At 37.2% G+C, this 13,253-nt stretch overlaps 1 protein-coding gene and 1 long non-coding RNA gene across 3 annotated transcripts in view; one reads left to right on the top strand and one right to left on the bottom strand.

The window, feature by feature from the left end:
• Nucleotides 1-1,601: 1,601 nt before the first annotated feature.
• On the bottom strand, nt 1,602-10,048 carry LOC134294175 (uncharacterized). The gene is made up of 2 exons (XR_010001144.1): nt 9,985-10,048; nt 1,602-3,659 (listed from the first exon to the last, which is right to left on the bottom strand). It is a non-coding gene; the product is annotated as an uncharacterized LOC134294175 (long non-coding RNA).
• Nucleotides 10,049-10,335: 287 nt separating this feature from the next.
• The window catches only part of capn15 (calpain 15), a 128,522-nt gene continuing 125,604 nt past the window's right edge, over nt 10,336-13,253 (top strand). The window contains exon 1 of one of the 2 annotated variants that reach the window (XM_062964706.1): nt 10,336-10,443. The gene's annotated coding sequence lies outside the window, so the exon portion shown is untranslated. The remainder of the gene's footprint in view (nt 10,444-13,253) is intronic. The other variant, XM_062964707.1, reaches the window with a different exon arrangement.

Raw genomic sequence — 13,253 nt, 5'->3', positions numbered from 1 at the left:
TCAAGAGACAGCACTCGCTTGGAGGTATGGTTCCTGGAGTGTCCACTCGCCTTGGTGACCAACTTCATCGAGGTCACAAGGCCAGAGTTGAAGGCCCAAACTATCTCTTTTCTCTTCTCAGGCAAGTGACATGAATCATCGGAGGGATCATCGGCCACATCAGAGGCAGCACTCGCCTGGAGGTATGGTTCCTGGAGTGTCCGCTCGCCTTGGTGACCAACTTCATCGAGGTCACAAGGCCAGAGTTGAAGGCCCAAACTTTCTCTTTTCTCTTCTCAGGCAAGTGACACGAATCATCGGAGGGATCATCAGCCACATCAGAGACAGCACTCTTGGTTGAAAAACAATGTTTCGTTACAGCACGAAACAGTAACTGAGTTTATTTAATGAGCTCTTGCAATGAAAGCGTGTTGGTTACATTTATATATTGCTTCCTTGTTTGAATAACAAGGTTTCGTTACAGCACGAAACAGTAACTGAGTTTATTTAACAAGATCTTGCAATGAAAGTGTGTTGTTTACATTTGTATATTGCTTCCTTGTTTGAATAACAAGGTTTCGTTACAGCACGAAACAGAAACTGAGTTTTATTTAACGAGATCTTGCAACGAAAGCGTGTTGGTTACATTTATATATTGCTTCCTTGGTTGAATAACAAGGTTTCGTTACAGCACGAAACAGTAACTGAGTTTATTTAACGAGATCTTGCAACGAAAGCGTGTTGGTTACATTTGTATATTGCTTTCTTGTTTGAATAACAAGGTTTCGTTACAGCACGAAACAGTAACTGAGTTTATTTAACGAGATCTTGCAACGAAAGCGTGTTGGTTACATTTATATATTGCTTCCTTGGTTGAATAACAAGGTTTCGTTACAGCACGAAACAGTAACTGAGTTTATTTAACGAGATCTTGCAACGAAAGCGTGTTGGTTACATTTGTATATTGCTTTCTTGGTTGAATAACAAGGTTTCGTTACAGCACGAAACAGTAACTGAGTTTATTTAACGAGATCTTGCAACGAAAGCGTGTTGGTTACATTTATATATTGCTTTCTTGGTTGAATAACAAGGTTTCGTTACAGCACGAAACAGTAACTGAGTTTATTTAACGAGATCTTGCAACGAAAGCGTGTTGGTTACATTTATATATTGCTTTCTTGGTTGAATAACAAGGTTTCGTTACAGCACGAAACAGTAACTGAGTTTATTTAACGAGATCTTGCAACGAAAGCGTGTTGGTTACATTTGTATATTGCTTTCTTGGTTGAATAACAAGGTTTCGTTACAGCACGAAACAGTAACTGAGTTTATTTAACGAGATCTTGCAACGAAAGCGTGTTGGTTACATTTATATATTGCTTTCTTGGTTGAATAACAAGGTTTCGTTACAGCACGAAACAGTAACTGAGTTTATTTAACGAGATCTTGCAACGAAAGCGTGTTGGTTACATTTGTATATTGCTTTCTTGGTTGAATAACAAGGTTTCGTTACAGCATGAAACAGTAACTGAGTTTATTTAACAAGATCTTGCAATGAAAGTGTGTTGTTTACATTTGTATATTGCTTCCTTGTTTGAATAACAAGGTTTCGTTACAGCATGAAACAGTAACTGAGTTTATTTAACAAGATCTTGCAATGAAAGTGTGTTGTTTACATTTGTATATTGCTTCCTTGTTTGAATAACAAGGTTTCGTTACAGCACGAAACAGTAACTGAGTTTATTTAACGAGATCTTGCAACGAAAGCGTGTTGGTTACATTTGTATATTGCTTTCTTGGTTGAATAACAAGGTTTCGTTAGAGCTTTTCTTCATACAAATTTTTATACACAGAAAGATTCACTTGTTTACTATGCAGGAGCAGATTCTCAACTATTCTCAACTTATACTACTTTTTGTTAACACACTCCTGACTTATATTCACTGACAACTAACTTTCATGACCTAGCAGTTAACTTTCCCAGTCCTAACTGATTTTTGGAATAGTTGAGTTTTTTTCCAACTGCCATTCTTGGTTATCTCCCTGTTCAAATTCTGACACCCGCTCATTTACATATGACCAATCAAGTCGCCCCTATGTAAATTAGCTCCTCCCCTGGTGCTACCGTCTAAGAATTAATTTATTTATTTTTATTTATAATGGTTATTATGTTTAAAATGGTTGTTTGCACACCAGCCCTGTAAGGTAGGTCATGTTTCAACATGTTTAGAATAAAAGCAAAAAGAAAAATACTCGGTGAAGTACAGTACTTATTTTTGTAAAAAATTAATTTATTCAGTGCTGCTTTAAACCGTTTTCTATATTTTACAGTAACGGTTAACCATTTTGTTTTATCAAGTAGTCAGTCCTAAGTGAAGTATCTCCTTTGTTTTTAATGAAGTCAGTTCTTTCAAAATGCTTAATCATTATTTGACCATTTTTATGAGTCTGTTGACCAAATTGGTCAATTGACTAAATAGCTTCTGATCAGCTAAAAGCTCCACCCGAGAGTACACAGAAAACACTATTAGGATTTTGGATGAATGGATTTTAACTTGGATATGTTTTAAATTTTGTACAATGTGTTTTTATTCTGTAATGTTACGTTGTTTTTATATGAACTGTTGTTTAGTGTATTGGTTGCAGACATTGAATTTTTGCCTATTTATTGTAAGCCTATACAAAGTCCCAGAATACTTGTAAAGTATCTATACAAACATACGATAGTCTATGTACAAAGAAAATGTGTCCAAACTATACTAATATTATAATACATTGTATATACAGTAGAGTCTCACTTATCCAACACTCGCTTATCCAACGTTCTGGATTATCCAACGCATTTTTGTAGTCAATATTTTCAATATATTGTGATATTTTGGTGCTAAATTCGTAAATAAAGTAATTACTACATAGCATTACTGCGTATTGAACTACTTTTTCTGTCAAATTTGTTGTCTAACATGATGTTTTGGTGCTTCATTTGTAAAATCCTAAACTAATTTGATGTTTAATAGGCTTTTCCTTAGTGCCTCCTTATTATCCAACATATTCGCTTATCCAACGTTCTGCCCGCCCGTTTATGTTGGATAAGTGAGACTCTACTGTACATGTAATATTAATAATAATATTATGATGTAATACAATGTAATAATAATTATAATTCACTATTATAATTGTATATTTATATTACATGCAATATTACTAATAATATTGCGATATAGTTGTATAATATAATATATTGTATGTATATATACTTGTAAACCGCCCTGAGTCCCCTTCGGGGTGAGAAGTTGGGATATAAATGTCACAAATAAATAAATAAATGACATATATTGTTACAGTTCCCCGTACAAAGCTCAATTTGGCCGTACCCGACAAAATGAAAAGGAGCAACAGCTCTAACACAAAAGTTATTCAAGTCTGGTATTGGTTCCAATGTATATAGGCTTCAGGGATACATAGTCAATGAAAATATCTTCCAAACAGATGGTTGGTCGTGTTGCTGTATACTGGAATGAAGAAAATAATGATGGAGCACCGCTCTCAAAAAAGTCTTCAAAAGTAAAGTCCAAATAAAGTCCCAAGTCTACAGGGGTCCCTGGGTATTTTTGACCCTGTTTCAGGGAGAAAATCCCCTTCTTCAGGAGTTGTTAAACTCAGCAACAATGAATTTCTATCTAAAACAAAACATAGAGTAACAAGTATTTTACTAGCAGTATTAACAGAAGTAAAGGTAACCCATATTACAGTATTATACTTACACTAGCTGTGCCCGGCCACGCGTTGCTGTGGCAAAGTGGTGGTGGTGTTGGTTAAAAATTGTTGTGTAATTTTTATTTGACGTTATTTGCAATTTTTTATTAATTTTATTGTAAGTTATATTTTTATTTATTATATTTTATTATTTTCTTGTATTATTTTGAGTTATTTTCTGTTATTATAGTATTTTATTGTATTACTTTTTAGTGTTTTTTATTATTTTTTTATTGGGTTGCTAGGAGACCAAGTTGGAGGAGCTTAGCCTTCTAACTGGCAGCAATTGGATAAAAGCAATTATTCCTCTCTCTCTAATTAGGACTTTATTTTTCTTTTCTTTTTGTTGTATCAACCTAGAGGCGTGGATGATAGGTTGTGTTGTCAAATTTCGAGGTTGGGGGGCCTGTAGTTTTGTTGTTTTGTGGGTTGCCGTGATGCCATCACTCTTTTATATATATAGATAGTGCCTAATGCCTTCACTGAGTGACTCTGCTTGTGGTGATTTCAACTGCGAGTGATTCTGGAGGTTCATTCAAAGGTTTTTAAAGAGTACTTGGTAATTTAAAGGAAACAGCTAAAATTAAGTGATTCATTAAGTCCCTGAGGGGAAAAGGTTTTAAACTTAAAGATCCAGTACATTTCCCTTTGGGATAATAGTTTTTCCAAGTCCATGTAAGGTTTTTGAGAGATGCATTCCAGAGCACAAAATTTAAATGAGGTTGATGAATGCTTGTATTGGGTGAAGTGTGAATATAAAAGAGATTCTGTAGATAAATTTTTGATTCTGGATTTATGTTCAGAGATTCTGATTCTCAAGGGTCTGGTTGTCTTACCGATATACCAGAGATCACAGTCACATGTCAAGAGGTAGATTACATTGCTGCTATTACAAGTGGAAAAATGTTTTAGTGTGGTGCCCACTTTGTTCCTATAATTTTATATCTCCTTGGTCTTCCAAGATTGAGGACTTATTGAGGACAATCTCAAGATTGTTGATTTATTGTTGTAAATTTGTGTTTTTGTTTTGATTTTATATTGTGATGTTGGGCAAGGCCCCATGTGAGCCTCCCCGAGTCCCTTCGGGGAGATGGGGCGGGGTACAAGAATAAATTATTATTATTATTACTATTATTATTATTATTATTATTATTATTATTATTATTATTATTGAGGACAACACTTACAGTGACCACAAGGATAATGGCCTCTCAGGGTGCTCTTCGGTGTACTAATGGGAGTGATTAAATCTGTATGGATTAAATATTCTCTAATATTTTTAGTACGCCTGTTTCCAAAAATAGGTAATTTATCACAACCTGAAATATCTTGAAGAAGCGAAGAATTATTGGAAGGAAATCCACCAAAAAATCCAAAAGATGTTGCAAATTAAAATAAATCTGGACCCAAAATACTTTCTTCTGGGGATGCTTAACATTGAAAAAGAAAAAAAAAATAAAGAAATTCTTTTTAACTATCTTACTACGGCAGCAAGAATGACATATGCCAAATACTGGAAAAAGAAAGAAACCCCTGAGTTAAATTGTTGGTTAAATAAGGTGTTGGAAATAATGAATATGGATAATAATAATATTAATAATAATAACTTTATTCTTATACCCCGCCCCATCACCCCGGAGGGACTCGGAGCGGCTTACATGGGGCCATGCCCAGACAAAACAATATAAAAGCGAACAATGCAATAAAACAAAACAATCAACAATAAAACAACAATATTGATAAAAACCGTCATAAAAAGTCGGCATACAAAATAGATATTAAAAACATGAATTGAATATACGAATCTGGGCCAAAGTGCTAAATATGGATAAGCTGATTTATTTATTAAAAATAATTATGGCAGACTGAAAAAACAAACAAATTGGGATCTGATAAAAAATTATTTGAGAGAAGAGCAAATGAAGGTGTTAATTTAAACAGAAGTTTGGTTAAATACAGATTGAGAGTAAGAAGATGCTGACAGTAAAGAGAAAAGAAACAAGAAAAAGTAATCGAAACTTTTTAAAGTAACTGTGTAAGAGCCAGCAGAATCCAGAACGTTGGATAAGCGAGTGTTGGATAAGTGAGACTCTACTGTATATTCATTTATTTAGTAATTTTCTTCTTATTATTATTATTATTCTTATTCTTTTCCTCTCTTTATTTCTCTTCCTGTTTTACCTATTTCTTTCACCCCTCTTTCCTATAAACACATTTGTTCTCACACCTTCACTGTATAGGTTATCTGAAACTTTAATAAAATTTATATATGTAAAAAAGATTTTGGCTTCGCCTGCAATTGCACCCCAAGGACACAAGAGGGCAGGCTTGGAAAAGCTTCAGTTCTGTCCCTTAAGACTTCCCACAATGGATGCATCTACACTGCAGAATTAATGCTGATTGATCCCACTTGAACTGGCTAGAGAATCATGGAAGTTGTAGTTTTACGATGCATTTAGCCTTCTCTGCCGAAGAGTGCTGGGCCTCACCAAAGTATATCTGGGTTGTTGTACGTTTTCCGGGCTGTATGGCCAGGTTCCAGAAGCATTCTCTCCTGACATTTCGCCCACATCTATGGCAGGCATCCTCAGAGGCAAGGGAGGTTTATATATCTGTGGAATGATGTCCAGGGTGGGAGAAAGAACTCTTGTGTGAATGTTGCCATTGGCCTGCTTGAATTAGCATTGAATAGCCTTGCAGCTTCAAAGCCTGGATGCTTCCTGCCTGGGGGAATCCTTTGTCGGGAGGTGTTAGCTGGCCCCGATTGTTTCCCGTCTGGAATCCCCCCCCCCCCCCCCGTTTTCTTAAATTTATCTATTTATTAAACTTGTATACCGCTACTCCCATTTTGGCTCGGAGCGGTTTACAGAAATAGATTAAAACAATACACTTAGCTTTAAAATACAGTAGTCTCACTTATCCAACACTCGCTTATCCAACGTTCTGGATTATCCAACGCATTTTTGTAGTCAAAGTTTTCAATACATCGTGATATTTTGGTGCTTAATTCGTAAATACAGTAATTACTACATAGAATTACTGCATATTGAACTACTTTTTCTGTCCAATTTGTTGTATAACATGATGTTTTGGCGCTTAATTTGTAAAATCATAACCTAATTTGATGTTTAATAGGCTTTTCCTTAATGTCTCCTTATTATCCAACATATTCGCTTATCCAACATTCTGCCGGCCCGTTTATGTTGCATAAGTGAGACTCTACTGTAACAATAAAAACAATAAAAACAACAATAAAAATAGACATAGCCCCGAGTTTTTCACCCATTGAAAGCTTGTCGGAAGAGCAAGGTTTTGCAGGCTTTCCGAAAGGCAAGTAGGTCTCGGATAGTTCGAGTTTCAACTGGCAACACCCAGAAAACAGGAATTCCCGACAGGCTTTGAAGCTGAAAGGCTATTTGATGCTAATCAAGCAGACCAATTGCAACATCGCCATCGATGTGGGTGAAACGTCAGGAGATACTGCTACTGAAACATGGCCATACAGCCCGGAAAACTTACTGCAACCCATAGGAAATATAGTTTGTGCACAGGTAGGAAGGATGGATGGATAGATTGATAGAACAGATTGCATGGATGGATAGATTTGAAGTTTGTGTGGATAAATAGCAGCGTTGTACTGTATTAACTTATTGTATATTGTATGTTGTTTTGCATAAAGTTGTTATTATTATTATTATTATTATTACAGTATTTTAAAAAAGAATTCCTTAAAAATACAGACTTCAATGGGGCGCTCGGTGGCACAGTGTGTTAAACCGCTGAGCTGCTGAACTTGCGGACCAAAAGGTTGCAGGTTCGAATCCGGGGAGCGGAGTGAGCACCCACTGTTAGTCCCAGCTTCTGCCAACCTAGCAGTTTGAAAACATACAAATGTGAGTAGATCAATAGGTACTGCTCCTGCAGGAAGGTAACGGCGCTCCATGCAGTCATGCCTATGGCCACGTGACCTTGGAGGTGTCTAAGGACAACGCCGGCTCTTTGGCTTAGAAATGGAGATGAGCACCAACCCCCGGAGTTGGACATGACTGGACTTAACGTCAGGGCAAACCTTTACCTTTATATTGTACTAGCTGTGCCTGGCCACGCGTTGCTGTGGCTAGGACTTAATTTTTCTTTTCTTTTTGTTGTATGAACGTAGAGGCGTGGATAAGAGGTTGTGCTGTCAATTTTCGAGGTTGTGGGGCGTTTGTTTTAGTTGTTTTGTCCGGTGCCGTGATTCCATTACCCTTTTATATATATATATAGATGTTGTTTTGCACTGATTGAAAACCGCCGTGAGTCCCTTCCTGGAGATAGAGCAGTATACAAATAAATAATAATAATAATAATTATAATAATAATAATAATTATTATTATTATTATTATTATTATAGCATTTTAAAAAAAGAATTGCTTTAAAATACATACGTCAAATGTATTTCAAAATCATTTTAATACATATTGTTGCAAACGTGACCTATTTGGGGCCCAAAATTAAATCATGAAATTCTTAATTGTCTCCTGATCTGCAAATAAATGCCAGTTTGCATAAGAATTAATGCAGCAGAAGTTCCCGGCTCTAGAGCAGGTTGTTTTGTGGTTATCGCTGCGCCGAATAATTTGATGCAACAGCTCTTTCTTCTGTCAACAACCATATCCTTCTGACGTTTTCTGAGAAATAAATGCAACCTGGCTGCCTTCTAGGCTTGCTTTCACGGCCAGTGGAAAATAACTTGGTATTTTTCAAAGGACTTGATCCAATAACCTTCAGCTGCTTGCAAACCTCAGCTTTCTCTCTCCCCTTTCTATTGTTAATCCTAGCAAGGTCTTTTACACCATCTGTTGATACTTTATAATTCCATCCCTCCAAATCATGCAGCCTCTGTATTTATTATTATTATTTCCTCTGGATTTATTATTTATTTACTACATTTATATCCCACCCTTCTCACCCTGAAGGGGACTCAGGGCGGCTTACAAGTTATATGTACATACAATATATTGTATTATTAGCATAGCACAATATAAGCATTATAAATTATTATATTGTACTATACCACTATATTGCAATATTATTAGGAATATTACATGTAATATAAATATACAATTATAATAGTGTATTATATTGTGTGACATTATAATATTATCAATATTATATGTATATACAATATATTATGTTATTGGGATAGCACAATATAAGCACTATATATTACTATATTGTACTATACCACTATGCTGCAATATTGTTAGTAATATTGCATGTAATATAAATATACAATTATAATAGTGTATTATTATTATAATATTGTATTACATTATAATATTGTTAATATTATATGTACTGTATTATATTATATTATTAGGATAGCACAATATAAGCACTATATACTAATATATTGTACTATACGACTACAGTAGAGTTTCACTTATCCAACACTTGCTTATCCAACGTTCTGGATTATCCAACGGATTTTTGTAGTCAATGTTTTCAATATATCTTGATTTTTGGGTGCTAAATTCATAAATACATAAATTACTACGTAGCATTGCTGCATATTGAACTACTTTTTCTGTCAAATTTGTTGTATAACATGATGTTTTGGTGCTTAATTTGTAAAATCATAATCTAATTTGATGTTTCATAGGCTTCTCCTTAATTCCTCCTTATTATCCAACATATTCGCTTATCCAACGTTCTGCCTATGAAGAAAAGCCTATGAAACATCAAATTAGGTTATGATTTTACAAATTAAGCGCCAAAACATCATGTTATACAAGAAATTTGACAGAAAAAGTAGTTCAATATGCAGCAATGCTACGTAGTAATTTATGTATTTATGAATTTAGCACCAAAATATCACGATGTTTTGAAATCATTGACTACAAAAATGCGTTGGATAATCCAGAACGTTGGATAAGTGAGACTCTACTGTAGTAGCAACAATAATAGAGAAAAATAATAAATATAATAATAATAATAATAATAGAGTAAAATAAATGTAATAGTAGCAACAATAAAAGAGAAAAATAATAAATGTAATAATACTAATAATAATAGAGAAAAATAATATATGTACCATATATTCTCGAGTATAAGCTGACTCAAATATAAGCCAACCAGGACCCTCACCTGAGTATAAGCCAGGCTTTTTCAGTCTTACAAAGAGGGCTGAAAAACTAGGCTTATACTCGAGTATATACAGTATATTGTATATATTTATTATTGTATACAATAATAATAAGAAGAACCTTATTTCTTTCCCGCCACCACCATCTCCCAAAGAATGCGCGTTCCCTTTAAGACTCAACGGGGCCGCGCAAAGCATCCTGGGGATTGCCCGCCCTCACCTTCTTTGTCTGTCCAACCGCCTTCAAAGCGGGGGCGGAAGCCACGCCTTGTAAGGCGGGGCTTAGCGCCTCTCCCACATCCGGCTCCCGCGCAGCGCCTCCTGGGGCTTGTAGTCGCGCGGCTTGCGATTCAGGAAGGCCCTTTGCGCTCTTTGCGTAGAGGGAGCCCGGCTTGGGGTAGGGGGGCGGGGCTTGCGTTACGGAAATGACGTAAGGCGCCGGTTTTTCTGGGCTCTGTGAAGGGGTTGAGGGGAGGGAGGGAGGGAGGCGGGAGGGAAGGAAAGAAGGAACGAAGGGAAGGAACGAAGGAAGGAGGAAGGACGGCGGCGGAGGAGGAGGAAGGAGAGGCCGGCAGCAACGGTTAGTTGGGCGCGCCGGAACGGAGGGGGCTAGAGCCGCGGGGAGGCTGAGAGAGTGGCACCCGCGCCTTCTTAAAGGCCCAGGGCCTTGCCCATGCTTCCAGCCCAACTATTATTATTATTATTACTAGCTGTGCCCGGCCACGCGTTGCTGTGGCGTATGGGAATTCTTTGTTAGGTAGGTGGAATAACAGTGAATAGGGTTGTTGTGTGTCTTTCGGGCTGTGTGGCCATGTTCCAGAAGCATTCTCTCCTGACGTTTCGCCCACATCTATGGCAGGCATCCTCAGAGGTTGTGAGCCTCACAACCTCTGAGGATGCCTGCCATAGATGTGGGCGAAACGTCAGGAGAGAATGCTTCTGGAACATGGCCACACAGCCCGAAAGACACACAACAACCCTGTGATCCTGGCCATGAAAGCCTTCGACAACACAACAGTGAATAGCTTTGTAGCCTGAAAGCCTGGCCATTTTGTTATGTGAATCCTTGTTTGGTGAGGTGGAATAGAAAGGAATAGGCTTGCTGCTTGGAAGGTTAGGTAGTTGCCTTTTAGGGGAATGTTTTTTTGGGGTGGTAGAATTGTAATGAATAGCCTCGGTGGTTCAAAGCCTGGGTGCTTGCTACCTAGGGGAAATCTTTGGTTGGTCAGCTTCAGAGTAGTATCACTGTTTCAAAGCCTAGTCGCCTTTTACGAAGGTTAATCTTTTATTGGTCTGGTTGAATTGCACTGAATATCCTTGCAGCTCCAATGTCTGGCTGTATTTATTATTTTGTATTTTATATATATATTACAAAATATAGAAAACATGGCAATAAGAATAAGAATAGTAGAAGTTCCCGCCCATGCTCCCTGTCCCGAAAAATACTTTTGAGTTCCACGCGCATGTGTACGTTGCCTGTTGTGGGTTTTGGCCTTTTTTTGGTGTTGTGATTGTGTTTTTTGTGTGATTGTGTTGTATCTTACTGGAGGCAGGGATGATGGATTGTGTTGCCAATTTTAGAGTTTGGGGGGTGTTGGGTTTTGTTGCTTTGTGAGTCGCCGTGATGCCAAAAGCCTTTTATATATATAGATTATTATCCTCATTGTTATTGTGTCTCCAGGCTGTGTGTCTATGAAGCAGGCGTGGGTTTTGACGTCTCTGGGCCCTTCCCCACCTCCACATTTGGGCAATGCCTGCTTTGAACCGGATTATCTTGAGTCCACACTGCCATGTAATTCAGTTCAATGTGGGTTTGATACTTTCACAACAGCTGTGTGAAAGTATTCCCAAAAGACACCCAGGCCCCTTCTACACTGCCATGTGAAAATACAGATTATCTGCTTTGAGCCGGATTATATGTCAGTGTGGACTCAGATAATCTGGGTTCAACACAAACTATATCCTTTGACAATCTGGATTATATGGCAGCATAGAAGGGGCCTAAGACAAGCACTTCAGCTCAGGGGCACCTTCTACACTACCATATAAAATCCAGATTGTCTGCTTTGAGCTGGATTATATGTCAGTGTGGACTCAGATAATCTGGGTTCAACACAAACTATATCCTTTGACAATCTGGATTATATGGCAGCATAGAAGGGGCCTAAGACAAGCACTTCAGCTCAGGGGCACCTTCTACACTACCATATAAAATCCAGATTGTCTGCTTTGAGCTGGATTATATGTCAGTGTAGACTCAAATAATCTGGGTTCAACACAAACTATATCCTTTGACAATCTGGATTATATGGCAGCATAGAAGGGGCCTAAGACAAGCACTTCAGCTCAGGGGCACCTTCTACACTACCATATAAAATCCAGATTGTCTGCTTTGAGCTGGATTATATGTCAGTGTGGACTCAGATAATCTGGGTTCAACACAAACTATATCCTTTGACAATCTGGATTATATGGCAGCATAGAAGGGGCCTAAGACAAGCACTTCAGCTCAGGGGCACCTTCTACACTACCATATAAAATCCAGATTGTCTGCTTTGAGCTGGATTATATGTCAGTGTAGACTCAGATAATCTGGGTTCAACACAAACTATATCCTTTGACAATCTGGATTATATGGCAGCATAGAAGGGGCCTAAGACAAGCACTTCAGCTCAGGGGCACCTTCTACACTACCATATAAAATCCAGATTGTCTGCTTTGAGCTGGATTATATGTCAGTGTAGACTCAAATAATCTACAGTAGAGTCTCACTTATCCAAGTTTCACTTATCCAAGCCTCTGGATAATCCAAGCCATTTCTGTAGTCTATGTTTTCAATATATCGTGATATTTTGGTGCTAAATTCGTAAATACAGTAATTACAACATAACATTATTGCGTATTGAACTACTTTTTCTGTCAAATTTGTTGTATAACATGATGTTTTGGTGCTTAATTTGTAAAATCATAACCTAATTTGATGTTTATTAGGCTTTTCCTTAATCCTTCCTTATAATCCAAGATATTCGCTTATCCAAGCTTCTGGCAGCCCGTTTAGCTTGGATAAGTGAGAATCTACTGTATCTGCTTTGAGCCGGATTATATGTCAGTGTGGACTCAGATAATCTAGTTATTTATTATTATTTATTTATTTCCAGCATTTATACCCCGCCCTTCTCACCCGGGGGGGGGGGGGGAGACTCAGAGCGGCTTACAACAGTTGGCAACGTTTAATGCCAAGAACATAATAATAAAACAAAAACAGTACATATTATCAATTAAAACTATAAAAATACATTATAACATTTAAAACATATGTAAATTAGATCCATTTGTCTAAAAACCTCATGCTTCAGCCTTCAATCTGACCATGTCTATTGACTTTCCTTT

Source organism: Anolis carolinensis, unplaced genomic scaffold (assembly GCF_035594765.1).
Source record: "Anolis carolinensis isolate JA03-04 unplaced genomic scaffold, rAnoCar3.1.pri scaffold_13, whole genome shotgun sequence".
Taxonomy (NCBI): domain Eukaryota; kingdom Metazoa; phylum Chordata; class Lepidosauria; order Squamata; family Dactyloidae; genus Anolis; species Anolis carolinensis.
This window is presented reverse-complemented; position numbering and strand designations above follow the sequence as displayed.